General features: G+C 39.2%; 1 long non-coding RNA gene across 1 annotated transcript in view; it reads left to right on the top strand.

Moving 5' to 3' along the window:
- The window catches only part of LOC149182616 (uncharacterized), a 62,692-nt gene extending 60,612 nt beyond the window's left edge, over positions 1-2,080 (top strand). The window contains exon 2 of the long non-coding RNA XR_016257150.1: positions 9-2,080. This is a non-coding gene — a long non-coding RNA (uncharacterized LOC149182616). The remainder of the gene's footprint in view (positions 1-8) is intronic.
- Positions 2,081-20,043: the final 17,963 nt, after the last annotated feature.

Raw genomic sequence — 20,043 nt, 5'->3', positions numbered from 1 at the left:
TGTGTCAGGAAAAATAAGCTTATGATCACTTCCCAGCCGAAAGTTGAGATCATTGAAGGAAAGAAAGATCCTATTATAGGATTCAAAGAAATGCGAATCTTGGCCATTGAATATCAACAACATCATGTATAGGTAAATATTTGCATACAAGGTGAAATGTTTTCTTTAACTGTACTGCTGGATTCAGGTAAATATTTGCATACAAGGTGAAATGTTTTCATTAACTGCACTGCTGGATTAAAGCTTTAATATAGGCTGTTTACTAAAAAATGACTGTCCAAGGTTGGTGTGTTTTTTTATTTTTTTATTATTATTTTTATATTTAATTATTTATTTGAACATAAGCGTTATAATGAAATTTGAGATGTAAAGCAGAAACATCTGCTGTGCTTGCTGTCCTGAAATGTTTCAAGACGTAGTGGTGCCTTATCCATGCTATAATGGGACTTTCACTTGAATGTTGTGTTGGTAAGGGAGGCAGGGTCCTTAGCAATGCTATTGTAAAAATAGGCTGTATAATAGAAATTAAGGTGAAAATTTGATAACTCGTATGATTGTATTTAATGTCTGTTCGAGGTGGTTGATTGTTTTCATATAAATTATAATGGTATTTGCAGTTCAAAGCCCACGTGGGAGAAAAGAGGGTTAGTGGGGTTTATTATTAGGAATAGAAGAACATACCAGAAAATCTAGGTGGAGGTTTCTTAGTTTCTGATTGGGGATTGTAGTTGCTGGAACTGGGAACTTCTGCAGATGTAGTCTTTACTAGTGCAATATATTTGAATTATTTTTGGTAGAAACATGCATATCTACAAAGTCTGAAGAAAATTTTCTAAACTGGCTGTAACCATTGTTGTGTACTATGACTGACAAAAATCCCGGAACAGTCCCAAAAATTCCATCTCAATTCTGATAGGTAAAAACCAATTTTGGCCTTGAAACGATACAAAGTTGTTTCTTAAGGTGATGAACAACTTTAAATAGGTCATAACTCTTAAGTTTTCACCTCGCCAACACACCAACATTGATAGTGTAGTTCTACGTTATAAAGAATGTTTAAGATTTATTTGTTGTCTTGACAACATAAAGTTTATGATCTCTAGGTTCCCAACACTGTATTATTGTCGTATTAAAATTTTTGTGAAAAAGATTTTACAGAAAAATGCAAAGAATCCTAAACTGATGGACCATAACAGCTCTAGGACAGTTTCAGAAATTATGTCTTGGCTCTGTTTAGCAAAAGTTGGCCTCAAAAGAGTTCACAGCTGCCCCATAATTCTCTAAGTTTTCACCTGGTCACATACTACTATTCTGGCAGCAGGTATACATTGCTAAGGAATGTTTAGGATTATTTATTGTCTTGTTAAAATAGAATAGATATGTTGATGTTTGATTTAAAATTGTGAACAGAAACTAAATAGATGCAGGAAGTCATCTGTTCTCTTCCAGTGGAAGGTCAAGCTAAGGTATCTAGCTTTATAAAAAAAGCTACTATCTGGGTTGATCCCATGGTATATTTAGTGAGCATAATGTTGGGACCGTGATTTACAAGCAGTGAATTTTCATTCTTTGTCTATCTTAACCTCCTTCTGGTGTACATGCTAAAGCTTGTTTGCTGTTAGTTCAGTAACAGTCCTTGATTTGGGTTTTGTTTTTCATGTTGCTATGTTATATTTACTTTACAATAAATCATGTGATGTATCTTGAATACTTTTGGGCATGTGCAAGTATTGTGTACAATTATGGTGGAGCCCACAGTGTGCAATTGATTTCCATTACAGTGCTTTTTAATGATGAACTAGCATTCATTCAAAGGTTTCCTTATGCTGCTTTAACTTCAGTCACAGATATATCATGAATATCAGACTCAACATGACAATATACGCAGGGTTTAGAAGGTTAGCTTGCCAAAGGGGTGGCTATTTAGCATGGGTATCTCGCTTCTTGAGAAATAAGGCTTAACAGTCTTACTCCTTTCTCTATTGCATGAAATACATCATTTCAAATGATTATTAAGAATAATGGAGAATTTTCTGAATAACAAAATCGCAGATGTCAAGGTGCTGAATTACCCACCCTTGAATGATTTTTGTTTTTCCAGGCTGTCTCTCAGCAGATTTATTGATAAAAAGCTTAAAATATTTTCCTTTTTTACTACTGTTTGTTCTCATTGTGTTTGCTAAGTTAGTCATGCTAGATTTTCTTATTTAGTTTGAGTTCACAACTTTTTTGTGTTTCAAGACATCAGCTACATAGCTGCATGCTAGAATATCTTACAACTAAACAAATTGCAGTTCTCCCTAATGGGTGTTTTCAATATATTGTTTGCACTAAAGAAGTTTTTGTTTTTTAATAGCTAAGGTATTCTCATTTTATCAGTTTCAGTCTTTTGAATTATTTCTGTGACACAGGGACTAGTGTTGAAAATATTGGTATCGGCAAAATATCGGCATAAATATGAAAAAAGCACTGATATATATGATGTCAAATAGAAATGATACATCAAACTTCAAAGGCGATACCAAATCCTGTTGATTCCTGGTAATTGTCCAATCAAGGACCCAAACAAAATAACATCACATATCCTGCTGATTCCTGATAATTGTCCAATCAAGGACCCAAACAAAATAACATCACATATCCTGCTGATCCCTGATAATTGTCCAATCAAGGACTCAAACAAAATAACATCACATATATAAAACTTTAAAAGTATTTCATCATCATGAGTTATAAACTTATATGTAGCAAAACAAATAAAACTAGCAGCTATCTATCTGAGACCATTGGCCTCTCCCTAGCAGCTTTCTTTCTGTCTTGTTCAGCAATTGCTTCAAAAGCCTTTTGTATAACCTCTGCACTAGAAACCATACAAGGCATTACATCCGCATCATGTGCAGAGAGTCTAGCCAGATGGTATTTCAATTGTGTAACCCCTCTTGACATCTTGGTCCCACACAATTTGCATGATATATATGCCTGATTTGCCCCACCAATAGCCTCCCCATACTCCCAAAATGGGTCCAAGGCTTTTGGCATATTTGACATTTGTAGTGAACTAATTCAAACCAAGGGCACAAAAAAAAACAAAAAATTGGCATTAAACACCCCAACACAAAAAAAAAGTAATAACTACCTCATTAAAAAAAAATACTATATTATTTGCATTTTGGAATGTGAATGAAAAATGGCAATAAGAGGGTGCATAAGAAAGTTGAAAAAAAAATGAAGCTTGCTGTCCAAATATGGAGAAAACCCTTGCATTGGCTCATGGACATGAAAATCATAGCAAATGGAAAAAAACAAAGAAACAAAATGTTGGTAGGCAAAGAGGCAAGCACGCATAACCCTAAATCTAGGAAAAAATCATTAACATAGGGGTTTTTAAGAACATACCTGTTAATGGAAGAAATGAAGTTTGTTTCACTATTCTTCAATCTTTGAGCCACAAAAAAATCTTAGTTGGTGGTGATTATCGTTGTTTGATCCTCAAACCCTCATTGACAACCACCACGAAACTCTTCCCCTTCTTCAACACTCAGAGACAAAAATAAAGAAAAAAAAATGATTTTCCCTTTTTCTAGCTGCGGCAAAACACGCCCGACGATATTTTACGTCGTCTCGCGATATTTTGCCGAGATATTGGCGATATCTCGGAAATATCGCGATATTTTCGGGAGCCAAAAATATCGCGATATTTTCTGGCGATATTTTGGCTCGCCGAAAATATCGCAATATTTTCAATATTCGGCGATATATCGCCGATATTATCATCACCGACAGGGACAATGTGGGTTAGGGGAGGTTAGAGTAGAACTGATATTGTAAGGTGTCTGCACTGAAAAAAGTGCATGGAGTTATAGGCGGGGCTTGATCTAGCCCGACTAGTGGATTAGTGTTCATGAATTTTGCAAAGAGAAGCTAGTATATCTTACAACTGAACAAATTGTAGTTCTCCCTAATTGGTGTTTTCAATATATTATTTGCACTAAAGAAGTTTTTTTTTTTTTTTTAACAGTTAATGTTTTCTCATTTTTTCAGTGTCAGTATTTTGAATTATTTATGTGACACGGGCAGTGTGGTTTAGGTGAGGTTAGAGTAGAACTGATATTGTAAGGTGTCTGCACTGAAAAATGGTGCATGGAGTTATAGGCAGGGCTTGATCTAGCCTGGCTAGTGGATTAGTTTTCAGGAATTTTGCAAAGAGAAGGTTCAATATAAACAACATTGAGTGTTTCTGAAGGTTCTAAATTCATCATGCAAGGTGTTGACCCTAAAGAGCATAGAGATCTGATGGGTAGCCCAATATATCGTCTACTGTTCCTGCCATGCCATGGTGGAATGGGTTTGGTGTTGTTTTTCCACTGTACTGGAAAATCTAGGTTAGGGTCTTAGAATCTCCGACACCACCAACTCAAATGCCACAACAAATGCGGTGGAATATAAACAACAGTAAATGAACATGTGCACAAATATACAAATTTTTACAATTTTCAATAACCCAACTTTGTTATATTATCAATCTATAATACAACAATCTAGGGCTCCCGTACTAGGGATCATGGCCCTCGTACAATCACTGATACGAGGAATACAACTAGGATTTGATGTTAGAAACTATGAAAACCAATCTGCCCTGAACAAGATACAATTGACCTACTAGCTGATCTAGTGCACTTCACAACTTCATTGATCGTATCCTGAACACATCTATTGGTTCGTCTGCTCCTAATCTGCAACATCACCAAGCCATCTCTATCAATGATCCTGCTCCTTTAGGTCATTGAACACGACTCCAATTTGCCCTCTAGCCAATCATTAGTCCTTCAACGAATCAACACATAGGGACTTTTGGTGAGTTTTTCACAACTCCAAGACTGCGCATTGCTGCTTCTCAGCTCTTTGGGACGTCTTGCCCACTAGTTGCTCGGTAGTCCTTCAAGAACACAACTCTTATGGACTTCTTCCCTCTATTGCCTACCCGTGTTGCTCGAACGAGGCAAACATAGGGCATGGATGGCTGCCTACTTTAACTGTAGAAAGTCCTTCTTCAATAGTAGACTAGGGCTTGATTCATAAGCCCTCTTAGATGTTTTCATTCCTTCGAGAGACAAACCTTGAGCTTCAAACAGATTCTTCCATTCTAACAGTCGTCAATTCCTTCTCAAGTGAATGTACTTAGGGCTTGGAACAAGTCATTATAGCCTTCCTAAAACTATTCTTTTGAATTTCCCAACAATTGTCCAATACTTGGACCCCAATCCTACGCTTATTCTCCTAGAAGATGTCCTTCCAGCTCTCCCAAAATATCTCAGATCTGTGCAGGACTATTGTGAGGAACTTGACCCTGTTTAGGGCAATATGAAGCAAGTTAAAACCACCTTCAAACCCACTCTAACATGCCTATATCCACTTCTTGTTGCTCTTGATGAATGCGACCTAGCATAGGAAGGCTAGTAAGCTACCCGGCCTTCCAAAAACCTCTATCTTGTTCACTTGCAACACCTCCAAGATTCTTGGTCTGTTGAAGAAGTTATACTCCTATTTTGTGCCCAGATTTTGTCCTTCCAGTCTTGGTCTAGCCTCCCTTTTGTGCTGATGTATCTGCCCAAAACCATACCAAAACAGTCTCAATAATACACTATTTTCTCCTTCCCTTGGTCATCTAGGGTTGTGGCTCCTTGAGGTGTACTCGACCTCCCTGTTTTGGCTTCGAATGAGAGATAAGTGACTTGATTGGACGAGGATTGAGTTTCCTGCTCACCCCTATTTATATCAATCTTCTTATGGCAATATCTAGACCTTAAGGGCATGTCCTAAGTCAAGGATGAATTTCTTTTTGTGCCACAAGTCCACACAAAACATTAAAAAAATATCATCTCAACGTGTAGACCTCCTCTCTTGGTGCTTGACGCTGCCTCTTGCTCCTCTAAGGGTGCTCTTTCATCTCCAAGGGTCAAATCATCAAATCTCTTCTTGGTTTTGGGCCCATTCCTTTGGGTGCAAAACCCCCACTCTTGGGTTCTTAACCCACAAGTGACTTTGTGATGCTAATTCCTCCACAACATTGTACCCTAGGGTTTGGAGTACCTCCTAAACTACAAATCTCAACACTCCCTCTTATGGAGGGAGGTACTTCCAACACTAAGAAGTAACTCGCCATCGACGACACCAACACATTTGGTGTACACCATTGCAACATACTCTGTAGAATGAACCATGCTATCTCGGTAGTGCCTTTGCCTCATCTCTTATGAACTTGAAAGCCTCAATACTTCCATAAGGTTTCTCCTTCTAAAGCTAGACTCCCTCTGAGTCTACACGATCTCCACTAGCTTAACCTGCTACTGATCTCATGTCCTACAGGGTCAGTCTGAGCGACAGTCGAGCATGGGCCATCATCACACCAACCTAGTCATGCAAGCACACATCCTTCTCGATCAAACACAACTCGTGCACGTCCCTCCAATCTGAAATATGCAACATCATGATCCAATGAAGAAATTAGCTTGCCAACATCCTGTCCATTAGATGAAGCAATCTCAATCATACCAATCTCATCCATGCCAAAGCAATCCTCGAGTTGTCCCAACGATTCATGAGAAGTCAAAGGAAGTCCATGATCAACAACTTGCCATACAACAAATTGTTGTTCACTAGGTTCATTACCTATCCACCAAAACTCCCATCCTATCTCATTGGCAAGCCAGTCAAGACCACATCTCCATGTCTTCAGTTGAATCCTCTGCTCCATGATCGAGACAATCTCAACTTCCTCTCAGCTGCTTCGCTATGCACACTTTGATTCACTAGCCCTTCAAAGTAGCTCTGATACCATGTTATTTTTCCACTATATTAGAGAATGCACACTTTGATTCACTGGCCCTTCAAAGTAGCTCTGATACCATGTTCTTTTTCCACTACATTAGAGAATCTAGGTTAGAGTCTTAGAATCTTTGACACTACTTGTTATCGTTCAAACTAGTAGGGGTCCTAGGAGGGGATCTTATAGAGAAACTACTAGGTCAAGGGGCAACAATGGAGCGATAGCACACTATCACCTTAGCTAAGGCTCCCTGTTCTTTACGAATTTTTCATCGATGGGAGGAGACCTGCTGTAAGGGAAATCACTAGGAAGGATGGATCAATGAAAGGATAAAGAGTGATTCCTAAGGTTTATTCACAAGAGAGGCTCAATTAGATAACTTGTTTACTTGAAAAGAAAGATGATGGGTTCTCTAGGAAGGGCTAAGAGGATTCTTGAGCCTAGGTTTTGAGGATATGCCTTAACAAGGGACTTCCTAGACCTAAGGATGCTTATGGACAAGAGGCTTCTATTCAATCCTTGTGGGAATAGAGTTACAAAGCTGTAGGAACACACAAAACTAAGTGGACCCAAAATGAGGTCAAGAGTATGGAGTTGATCAACCAACGAGGGGCTTACCTAATTATGGTAAAAAATAGGATCAAAGGACTAATTTTCTTTCGAGATTTGAATGCAATGATCCTAATCAGGGCACTAACCCAAATCAAGCTACGGCAAGGATTGGTCTTGTGGCTAGGGCTTGCTATATCTCGGATTCCATTGTCAGATTTGCTTGAAACTTGGAGGACCTCTAGAGATAACCCATTATAGTAGTGGACCAAAAGTCGAGGTGTTGGATGGCTAGAAAATAATTCGATTGATGCCCTAGTTGACCCGCTAGGGTTAGGCTTAAAATTTGGTAAAGTGAAGAAAAGAGAGGGAAATTTGACCACCAAAGGGAAATGAGAATCAATGCCTTATTGCTTGGACTTAATGTATTCAATATACACATAGATTGAAATTTTTCGTGAGCTAAGGAGCCCTAATTGATCTTCTCTAACCTATTCAAGGGCAACAAGTAGGTTAATAAGGATTTATACTTCAAAGAGGGAGACAAAGTTTCGAGGTCTTCAACCTAAGAGGTGCCTCTAGGAACATTCACCCAATCCACCAAAGCTCAACGCATGTATTTAGTGATGATAATATCGACGATATATCGCCGAATATCGAAAATATCGTAATATTTTCAGCGAGCCGAAATATCGCCGAGAAAATATCGCGATATTTTTGGCTCTCAAAAATATCGTGATATTTCCGAGATATCGCCGATATCTCGGCAAAATATTGCGAGACGATGTAAAATATCGCAGGGCGTGTTTTGCCGCAGCTAGAAAAAGGGAAAATCGTTTTTTTTTTTCATTTTTGTTTCTGAGTGTTGGAGAAGGGGAAGAGTTTCGTGGTGGTTGTCAAGGAGGGTTTGAGGATCAAACAACGATCATCACCACCAACTAAGATTTTTTTGTGGATCAAAGATTGAAGAATAGTGAGACAAACTTCATTTCTTCCATTAACATGTATGTTCTTAAAAACTCCTATGTTAATGATTTTTTCATAGATTTAGGGTTATGCTTGCTTGCCTCTTTGCCTACCGACATTTTGTTTCTTTGTTTTTTTCCATTTGCTATGATTTTCATGCCCATGAGCCAATGCAAGGGTTTTCTCCATATTTGGACAACAAGCTTCATTTTTTTTTACAACTTTCTTATGCACCCTCTTATTGCCATTTTTCATTCACATTGCAAAATGAAAATAATGTAGTAATTTTTTTTAAATGAGGTGGTTATTACTTTTTTTTTTTTTTTTTTTTTGTGTTGGAGGGTTTAATGCCAATTTTTTGTTTTTGTTTTTTGTGCCTTAGGTTTGAATTAGTTCACTACAAATGTCAAATATGCCAAAAGCCTTGGACCCATTTTGGGAGTATGGGGAGGATGTTGGTGGGGCAAATATGTCATGCAAATTGTGTGGGACCAAGACGTCAGGAGGGGTTACACGATTGAAATACCATTTGGTTAGACTCTTTGCACATGATGCAAATGTAATGCCTTGTATGGTTTCTAGTGCAGAGGTTATACAAAAAGCTTTTGAAGCAATCGCTGAACAAGACAAAAAGAAAGCTGCTAGGGAGAGGCCAATGGTCTCAGATAGATAGCTGCTAGTTTTATTTGTTTTGCTACATATAAGTTAATGACTTATGATGACGAAATACTTTTAAAGTTTTATATATGTGATGTTATTTTGTTTGAGTCCTTTATTGGACAATTAATAGGGATCGGCAGGATATGTGATGTTATTTTGTTTGAGTCCTTGATTGGACAATTATCAGGAATCAACAGGATTTGGTATTGCCTTTGAAGTTTGATGTATCATTTCTATTTGACATCATATATATCAGTGCTTTCTTCATATTTATGTGTCAATGTGTTTCGTTCATGTTGTTATTGCTTTATCTGTTTAGAAATGTGAAAAAATAAATATATTATGCATTTTTTATGCTTGCTGATATTTGCTGATATTTTGCCGATATTTTCGTCGATATTGCCGATAAGATGTTTTTTGGACCCTCGCCGATATTTTGCTGATACCGATATTTTCAACACTACATGTATTTAATCAATCATTCGAGGTCCCAGAAGAATTTCGCATTACATTAACCCATACAAGAACAATGATAACACGAGACATCCATTTGACAAGTAAGATAACAAGAATAACGTCAAAATTTTCAACTTACATGAGAGAGAGAGAGAGAGTATATCCATTCATCAACTTCGCATTAAAGAAGCTCCAAAGACAATAGCGAAAATCCAGACATCATAGTGCATCAAGAAAAGCTCCAAAAATTCATCCCAACAAAAAGTGTGCGAAAATTTCGTAAGAGATACTAATCCAATCCAAGTGATGATGACAAGTGAATCACCTCTCATCAATTTATATGATCTCTAAAGAGTTCGATTTTCCTAATTAGGCCGAATTAAGCCCCAACTAATAAAATAATGTGCAATGATAACATCCCTTGGTGACAAGCCCACCAAGATAGCTCAATAACATAAAAATAAGTCTCTCAAGAGGGCAAAATGATCAACATAATGAGTCGTTGGGCCATTCAGAAGGCCTAATGAAGTCAAAAGTGTGTCATGGTGAGAGAATGGACTCCAAACATAGTGGACAAGGGGTTGGGCCCTTGTTTTGCAAACAAGTCACTGTGGTGTTCCCAAGTGGGTGTGGGGGCACAAGGACAACCTTATGGGTCTCCAAGTGGATCGATAATGCCTATAAACCATTTGTATGGGCTAGGATGATGACATAAGCCCTTGCTTTGCCTGCTGTAGTGAGACACATTCTCATTTGGATCTTGGAACCTCTACCAAGTGTGTGGTACAAGTTGAAGCTGACTAGGCATGGTGGTCTAGGTGCATCATCCTTATCGAAAAGGTGGAACATGAGTAATCACTGAAGGTGTTGTGGATCTATGAAGTAATCTCTGTTGTGGTAGAGTCCCATGGCTCTCAATGCTTGCTCTACAAGTGCCAATGTGGCCCTCTGGACTCTGGAGGGCTTGGACCCCGTATAGGGAGACCAAACCCAAAATGGAGACCCACTTGCAATCCTGAATACGATCCAATGCGTCCCCTTGCCCTACAATACAACAAATCATTAGAATAATCAAGTAAGTGAGCTTACACGTCATGAAATCAATGGGGCACTTCATGGTGGCATGCCCTTCCATAGTGGGCTTTGGCATGTATAAGTGTCTCCAAACTTAATAAGGGGTTAACTGTTGATTTCTGGTAGCATCAGATGTGCTCTAAGTCTCAAATTTTGCAAGGAGGCTTAGGCACATGTATTCTAAAGAACCTAGAAAGCGTTTTGGGAAATTCTACACAGAAACAATTTTTTAAAATAATTAATTAATTTTAATTCGACCTTCATTCTAAACTTAGGAAAATAAAATAATTAATGAGTGTTAATTTAACTATGGGTGTAACTTTTAGAAGAAGACGAGGATCAAGCAAAAATCATCTCAGCCATTGATTAGCTTCTAATCGGGGCCGTTGAATGTCAATAAGAGGATTATTTAAGGAGGCTTGAGGGTCATTTGGAAGACACAGAGAGAGTTGATCAGTCAGATCGAATTGCTGAAGCTAGAAGCAACGTAATGATTTGTAGTGATCACATAGAGAGGGGCAAAGGGAGTTTTGGCGGGTGGATCTTCTCCGGAGCCAAGAATACTCAACAGAGAGGTAGAGAGACACATAGAGGGTGACACAGAGCCAGGAAGGGTTCGCGCAGGCCCCACGCAGATCAACACATAGGCCTCCAGTGCAAAATTCAGAGTTTGCTGGGGAGGCTGACGTTTTTGAGCCGGGAGGGCTAGAAAAGGCTTTTGAGGGCAAATCAATTCTCAGTTGAGCTAGCTCAAGGCTTTAGAGGCTGACGCAGGGCCCACCTAGAAGTAGCTAGGGAACTCGCTGGTTCAGCTGCCCAATCAGCTGGGACTTGTAGTGTAGAGTGAGGTAATCTCACCAGTTTCTTCTGCTATGTGATTTTCTCTGTAATTGGATTACTAGGAAGGCATCTAATAGTTGTATTCAGAAATACTTCAGCTTAATAATAAAACCCTCAGATCTGCTGCACCGGTTTTCCCACATTGAGTTTTTCCAGGGACGTTTGTCGAAAAACAACTCTGTCATTTTTGTGTGTTTTTCTCTATTGTTTAGTTTCTTGTTTCGACATATTATTTTAATGGCATTGGTTGCAGTGTATGTATTTCGGTGTTTGCCGTAGGAAACTACAAATAACTTGTTCATGTAAATCTAACAAGTAGAAGAAATATCATCATTGCTGCAGTAGGAATTGTCGCGTTTAAGGAATTTTCACATGGTATCAAAGCATTGCAGGTGAAGCGAGAAGAACAGTTCCAGAGAACTCAATGCTGAGCAGAGAAGGAGATCGAAATCGCTGCAGGAGGCAGCAGTTCAAATCCCAAGAGGGTTTTGCGTAGTCCATGTCAGAGGGTGAATTTTGAGGTGGTCTCTTTGAGTGAGTTGACAAAGAGGAAGGGCCTCAGCGTAAGGAATAACTGGTGGGGCATAGTTTTTCTGCAGGGCGTTTTATTGGGCCGATAGACGTCAGAAGGGAGAAGAGAAGCACAATGAGGGAATTTTTCCTCAGTAGACTTCTCGCCAAGAAGTCCATTTTCTTATTGGATGAGTAGCGACAATAAGGAGTAGAGAGGAGTAGTTCGACAATTTTCGTGGTTTGAGGGATCATGATAGATTGGATGGAGCATCTAACTATGTCATCTAGAAGGCAAAGATGTCATTCCTTATAGATGAGCATTCCCTCAAGACATATGTTGACAGCATGGTGGCTGAGCTTGCAGATCCAGATGTGCTGAAGAAATACAAGGCAGAAATGGCAAAGGCAAAGAGAATGATCCTCGATGGAGTGAAGGATGATGTAGTTTGCCGCATCGCTAGCAGAGGGACTACTAAGGAGATGTGGGATGTGTTGTCTACGCTATATCAGGGATCTTTCGAGCAGCGGAAGATATACTTAGAGAAAAAACTAAGATTTGCACAGATGCAGAAGGGGGAGCGCATAAATCCGTTCCTCACGAAGCTTCAGGAGACTCGAGACGAATTAGCAACTGTCGGGTCTACACCTCAAGGTTTTGAAATGGTTAGACTAGCCCTAAATTCTTTCTCAGAAGAGTGGCAAGTCTTTGTCCAGAGCGTCCTAGGTAGGGAAAATTTGCCAAATTGGGATAATATGTGGGCAACTCTCAAGCAAGAGGAGCTAAGGAGAGACTTGTTCAAGTGTAAACTTGAGGGAAGCAACAAAAGTGGGTCGAAGCCTAAGGAGGAGGATGAGAATGCAACCCTTGCATCCAAGGGGTAGTAGGAGCAGTGGAGGCGGAAGAAGGACGTCTTGAAGATCAAATGTTTCAGGTGTGGTGAAATGGGTCACTACGCAACACAATTTCCTCTTAGGAAGAAGGACAAAGATGAGAAGCACAATTTGAAGGCTGCACCTGCGGAGATCGAAGAGGGGGAGTTCGCCATGACAGATGAGATACTGCCAGGAGGGAGGTGGGCTGATTTGGAGCTATAGTTCGAAAGAGTTACAGATGGGTAGGATCCTTGAGGAGTTCACGCCTCAGATCAATACCTTGCTACGAGAGCACACATCAGTAGTAGCAGGATGAACAAAGTGTCAGATGATGCAGAGGAGTGATAGAGCAGGAGATGCGGTGGCTAGAATGCTAAGTCTGAGTAGCGTAGAAGGCATAATGCAGTATCAACAACAACAATGTAGTGGCTTCAGAGGGATGTGGGACTAGCAACAGTCAGATCTTCAACATCGAGATGCATCTATGTTGAACACTTGTTCAGTAATGTGGGATGTTTTTCTGTTGTTGATGCAGTACCAACATTAGTTTACAGTGCAGGGGCAGTGCCAACAACAACACGTATGTAGAAATTCAGAGGGAGTTGTAGTGTTGATAGTGGCAGGGTCAACATCAGTACAGATGCAACATTTGTGTAGTGGTTGGTGGACAACAGGTCAAACGTAAGTAGCGCAGAGGATGATGTTATGAAGTCAGGGTGATGCTTCAGTGAGAGGCATTGCTAGAGCACATTCCACGCTAAGAGGGAGTGTTGATTTCTGGTAGCATCAGATGTGATCTAAGTCTCAAATTTTGCAGGGAGGCTTAGGCACATGTATTCTAAAGAAACCAGAAAAGCGTTTTGGGAAATTCCACCCAGAAACAGTTTTATTAAAATAATTAATTATTTTTAATGGGACCCTAAGTCTAAACTTAGGAAAATAAAATAATTAATGGGTATTAATCTAACTGTGGGTGTAACTTCTAGAAGAAGACGAGGATCAAGCAAAAATGATCTTAGCCATTGATTAGCTTCTAATTTGGGCCGTTGAATGTCAACGAGAAGATTATTTAAGGAGGCTTGAGGGTCATTTGGAAGACACAGAGAGAGTTGATTAGTCAGATCGAATTGCTGAAGCTAGAAGCAACGTAGTGATTTGTAGTGATCACGTAGACGGGAAAAGGGAGTTTTGGCTAGAGGATCTTCTCCAGAGCCAAGAAAACTCAGCAGAGAGACACACAAAGGAGGCAACGCAGAGGGCAGAGAGGGTGACGCAGAGCCATGAAGGGCTCATGCAGAGCAGCGTAGAGGCCTCCAACGCAGAAGTCCGAGTTTGCTGAGGAGGCTCACGTTTATGAGCCGGGCGGACTGGAAAAGGCTTTTGAGAGCAAATTGATTCTCAGTTGAGCTGACTCAGGGCTTTAGAGGCTGACGCAAGGGCAACACAAAAGTAGTCGGGGAACTCGTTGGTTGCGCTGCTGGATTAGCCAGGACTTGTAGTGTAGAGTGAAGTAATCTCACCAGTTTCTTTTGCTAAGTGATTTTCTCTGTAACTAGATTGCTAAGAAGGCATCCAATAGTTGTATTAAGAAATACTTCAGCGTAATAATAAAACCCTTAGATCTGCTGCACCGGTTTTCCCACATTGGGTTTTTTCGGGGATGTTTGTCCAAAAACAACTGTGTCATTTGTGTGTATCTTTCTCTATTGTTCAGTTTCTTGTTTCGGCATATTATTTAAATGGTGTTGGCTGCAGTGTATGTATTTCGATCTTTGCCGTAGGAAACTGCAAATAACTTGTTCATGTAAATCCAACAAGTAGAAGAAATATCGTTAGTGTTGCAGTAGGAATTCCCAGGTTTAAGGAATTTTCACATTAACCAACGACCCTATTGGGTGGTTTCAACCTTTAAATGGGGTGACATGTCCATGGTACATCCATTAGGTTGTAGGTGGCATGTGATATAGTGATGGAACCAAGTGGGGATCAGGGGAAGGATCCAGGCCAAGGGTAGCTTTAATGAGGGAAGCCCACACTTGGGTTCATGAGTGTAGGAGGGAACAAATCATGGTACATGAATTACATCGACCTTTGTTTTTCCACCCTTCTTCATATGCATTTTGCCTTTTGTTTGATTTTTCTTTATAACTGCTCTGGGCTCCAAGGGATGAGAGCATGATGTGTAAGATATAACAATAGGTACCCCCTTTTAAGGTGGGGCATTTTATTGCCTACCATGGGTTCCTTAATGTGGTGGGGGCTCATATAGGGCCCATAGGATCTAGGGTGATGGCCATAAATAAGGGGTGGGGCTCATGCTTGGCTTTTGCCCACGTGCTAAATTTGTATGTCTCGTCCATGTTTTGCATTTTTGTGGTACATTTCCTGTTAAGAGTGGCCAAATTATGCTTTTCTTTTTCTTTTTCGTTGGATCAACCTCCGAGGCATCGTTCCAGGCTCTGTTCAAAGTGTGGACAAGGGGAGGGGGACGCTGGCCCTATGTGGAACCATTGGACACATGTGGACCCGGATGAGAAAAATGATGAATGATGCTAGAATGAGTAGAAGAGAGAGAGAGATGCATATGGTGTTGGGAAATGAGACCACACAACCAAAATCAAGATTTCCCATGTAGTGCCAATTGCAAAGCTAATGGCTAGTAAAGGAGATCCCACGAGGCTAGGATACAAGGGTAGCCACCAAATCGAGTGGAGGAGACAAGAGTATAGACCTAGCCAACTCTTTCTGCTGAACCCCCTACCAATCCATGCCCAAAAGTGTCCATGATAAATAAGGAAAGTTACTCAACTATACCAATTAAAAACCATACCTTCGAGTTCAGGAGGCCCACCTTCAAATGTACAATCATAACAGATGGGTGAGGGACCGCATGGCTGGCTCAAGTGGCAGAGATAATGGCACATCAAGCTATCTGGTGGCTGTAAGGGGCTGCAAACTGGCTGCCAGCTGAGGACCATCTAGGAGAAAATTTTTCTTCTATACATACTACCCACAGGTGGTGGGTAACATTTGGCTCCAACTGGAACATGAGCTCTCAGAATGGTGTGTACAAAGCTACTTGAACGAGATATCATGAGAACACCATCAATTTCTTGGCACCACACACCTGTTACCTGCACATATCAAATACCAAGCACACATGGCAACATGTTTTCGTGGTGTCTTATGACCACCCATGCTTAGTATTAGGCCATAAAAACAAGAAGAAAGTAAAATCATTTTCCATTCAAATTTAATCTAAATGCAGTTAATCTAACATGATAATATCATATGATGTTAGTTCTGTGCAAATCAGTATGCAATGCATCTTACCCTAACATGCATATGATACAAAGCTAATGCTAAGTGTAATCATAAATCCAGTTCAACCAACATATCATTAGATCAATATAAACATGCCTGCCTATATGATTGCTCATGTAGCAAATCCCAAAGTGAATGTGGACACAATCACATGGAAGATGATATGGGTGGGATGCGAGAAAATATGATATTCTTCAACATAATAGGATGTCCTAGAAGAAGAACAGATGAAGCTTTGCAAAGAAGAAATAAAAGATCTTCTAAAGAAAGGGCTTATCAGGAAAAGTAAAAGCCCCATAGCATGTTTTGCATTCTATGTTAATAAGCATGCTGAAATTGCCAGAGGAAAACCAAGGTTAGTCGTGAATTATAAACCTCTGAATAATATTCTGGATTATGATGCATATCCTTTGCCAAAGCCATCTTCCATACTTGCTCAGATATCAAAGTCCAAGATATTTTCCAAGTTTGATCTCAAATCTGGTTTTTGGCAAGTAGGAATCAAAGAAGAAGATAAATGGAAGACAACATTCTCTGTACCGGAAGGACATTATGAGTGGAATATCATGCCATTTGGCCTGATCAATGCTCCTTCAGCCTTTCAGAGAATAATGGATGAAACATTTGAAGGAATGGAAGATTTCCTAAAAAAATATATTGATGATTTATTGATTCATTCTGATAATATTGCTGACCACATTAAACATCTGAAAATCTTTCTTCGCAGGGTCAAAGAAATGGGTATAGTATTATCAGAATCCAAGATGAAATTATTTTGGCCAATAATAGACTTTTTGGGTTACAATATTCAGTATGGATCATATACTGTAATTCAAAGAAGCTTGAATTTCATTGATCACTTCCCTGATGAAATCAATGATAAAACACAATTACAAAGGTTTTTGGGAAGTTTGAATGACATTTCTAAGTTTCTGAAGCATTGTGCACAAGAAAGGAAATTGTTAAACAAAAGACTTCAGAAGGATCCAATTCCGTGGAATAGTGACTGCACACAAGCAGTCAAGGCAATAAAAGAAAAAGTCAGAAATATTCAGCCGCTTTCCCCTATCAGAGAAGAATGGGAAAAAATCATTATGACAGATGCCAGTTATGAGGTTTGGGGAGCAGTCTTGTGTCAAAAGAATCCCAACAGCAAAAATGAGATTGAAATATGTCAATATGCATTAGGACTATGGGCCAAGAACCAATTAAACTGGTCAAGCTTAAAGAAAGAACTTAGAGCAGTCTGTCTGGGGACAGAAAAATTCAGGGATTTTGTTATTTACACCAAATTCACTATCAAAACAGATTGTCAAGCATTAAAATATGCTATTCATAAATGTGATTTTGAAGACGCTGCAATAGTAAGATGGATCATGCACCTCAGCCAATATAATTTTGATATTGAATTCATCAAAGGAGATAAGAACAGTTTTGCAGATATGTTAAGCAGAGAATTTTTATCTGAACATTCAATAATGAGTCTGCAATGTAATTTCATCAGAAGACATGAAAATACTGTGGAAATTGAGACCTCATCTGGATGGATTTCATATAATCTAGATACACTCCTTTTAGATCATGATGAAGATTGGCGGCCAATAAAAGAAGTCAGGTACAGAACAGGGATTGATTTTCTTTGGACAGATCCTCATCAAGATGAAGCAAATAATGAGGCCCTTGAAGCCCTGGATTATTTAAGGCAAATCGGGAGCATTGCTTATGTGATTGAGAGAGATCATGAAGATGATAACCGAATCACCAGTTGTCATATAACATTCAGAAGGTTTGACAATCATCTTCACAGAGAAAATTATGATTCAGACAGGCAGCAAGAAGCTTTCTACACAGCAATGAATATGCAGAATTTTTCCACTAATATGTTTTATTCTTTGCAATTTTCTTTTCTGTTTGAAGACACTCCAGTAGAAGACATGGAAGAAGATGATCCTGTACCAGAATGGTTCATGGATTGGTGGGAGAAATATGGCTTATCCCCATTAATCATGAAACCATACTCCATGGGCATGATGAAAATACCTAATTTTAGTCCGAATAGCACAATGATGGTTTTAGTACTGGATAAAACAATAAGAGATTTAGTAAATATCAGCAGTACAGATTTTCTGAATGGAGTCAGAAGATGTGGCCATGTGAGATGGTTTGTAATGAATCACTACAAGTGCAGAAAAATAATCCCAAGTACCAGTTACGAAGATTTTCATCAACAAGCTGATCCGGAACTAAATCCTTTCTTGAATCTTAATGAATTAGATCTTCCAGATCCTCATGATAATTCAACTTGGGAAACTGAAAAGGAAGTGTGGGTACAATATTATTCTAATTACTTGATTGAAAGATGGAATTACCAGTACTATACTTACCCGCAAATTGATTACTACACATTTGATTGATGTCTTTTCAGGCGACTATGGTGCTGGACGAGCTTTCGTGGGTTCCCTTGCTCTGGAATCTCCACTTTGTACAATCTTGAGATTTGCAAATATTTTCCTTTATGTCATTTCAGTCTTTCGAGGGTTCACTTATGAATTTCCTCTGTGTAAATAGTCATTTTGTACTAAGATTCGGTCCCCACATGCCTCAGGCTCTCTGATAAAGAGTAGGGACGAGATAACATAGGACGATATTGTTCTATGCCTGAATCTTGCTTTCGGCGATCCGCACAGTTTTGTCTAGTACTTTTACTTTTGAGTGATCAGTCTGTACAAAGTCCATTCACGAATGCTTGTTCCCTTCCAGCTTATAAATAAGAGCTAGCTGTGAAGTAAGATTCATTCGGGTTGAGATAGAGTCTGAGAATTAGAGTCATAAACTTTTCCTGCTCTGCATCTGCGGACAATTGTGTCTGATCTGCTTGCATCACGAAAGGTTTATTCAAGTCCTAGAGTTTGGTTTGGAAGCCTGCGCATCAGTGTGTTCGGCACTGGTGAGAACCTAAAGTGGCTGAACCATTAGGTAAAGTCTGAGAGTTTGTTTATCTGTAATTTCTTAGGCAGAGTCTGTCTATTGCCAGGTAGCCTCCGGTAATACTTGTTCCTTGCGAACGGTATAAAGTCCGGTAAAAGCGTAGACAGTCGACTTTTGTAAGAAAATATTTCATATGTAATTTCTGCATCCATATAATAAAATTCCAGTTCAAATTTCCGCAATCTTGCTGTGTTCATTTGCTTGTTAAAAGGTCCTGTAAGAGATGGTATCAGAGCCAAGTATTGTTTGAGTTGATATTTTGTTGTAAGATATTGTTTGAGTGAAAAAATTCGTTTGAGTCCTGAATAGCGTTTGAGCTCGTTGTTGCCGGTGTTGGCGTTGGAGACGTTGGACGAGAATTTGCCGCAATTTCTCCTTCAGAAGAACACCGCAATTCTTCTCATCATTTTCTACAAGACTTTTGAACGGGTATTTATCTACTCTAAAATGGATGCTTCTAGAAATTCTTCAGCTGAATCTTCTGAATCTTTTTTTGGATCTAAGCACTTTAGAACTATGAAGGATGAAGAAAAATTAAAATCTGGATTAGAAGGGTTATGTAGATCTGAATCTACTTCTGGTAACTCAGCTATCATAGAACAAGAAGAAACAGATCCCTCTGTTAACTGGAAACTTCCACCAGTTTCTCCGCATGATGTATATAAAAATTTATCCTCTTTTAATTTCCGTGCCCTTAGTCAAATCAAAATCAAAGAGAAATCCATCAAAGCAGATTTAACTTTGAATGCTATGTTAACCTTATCTCTCCTAGAAGGCAAACATATCATTCAAAGTTAACCTGCTTTAATGGCTACTTTGATATCCGTGCCCTTAGTCAAATCAAAATCAAAGAGAAATCCATCAAAGCAGATTTAACTTTGAATGCTATGTTAACCTTATCTCTCCTAGAAGGCAAACATATCAAAGCAGCCATTAAAGCAGGTTAACTTTGAATGATATGTTTGCCTTCTAGG

Source organism: Pinus tabuliformis, chromosome 3_2 (assembly GCF_031772625.1).
Source record: "Pinus tabuliformis cultivar Carrire ecotype Pingquan chromosome 3_2, CPIR1, whole genome shotgun sequence".
In the NCBI taxonomy this organism is placed as follows: domain Eukaryota; kingdom Viridiplantae; phylum Streptophyta; class Pinopsida; order Pinales; family Pinaceae; genus Pinus; species Pinus tabuliformis.
Note: the sequence above shows the minus strand (reverse complement) of the source record. Positions and strands in the feature narration are given on the sequence as shown.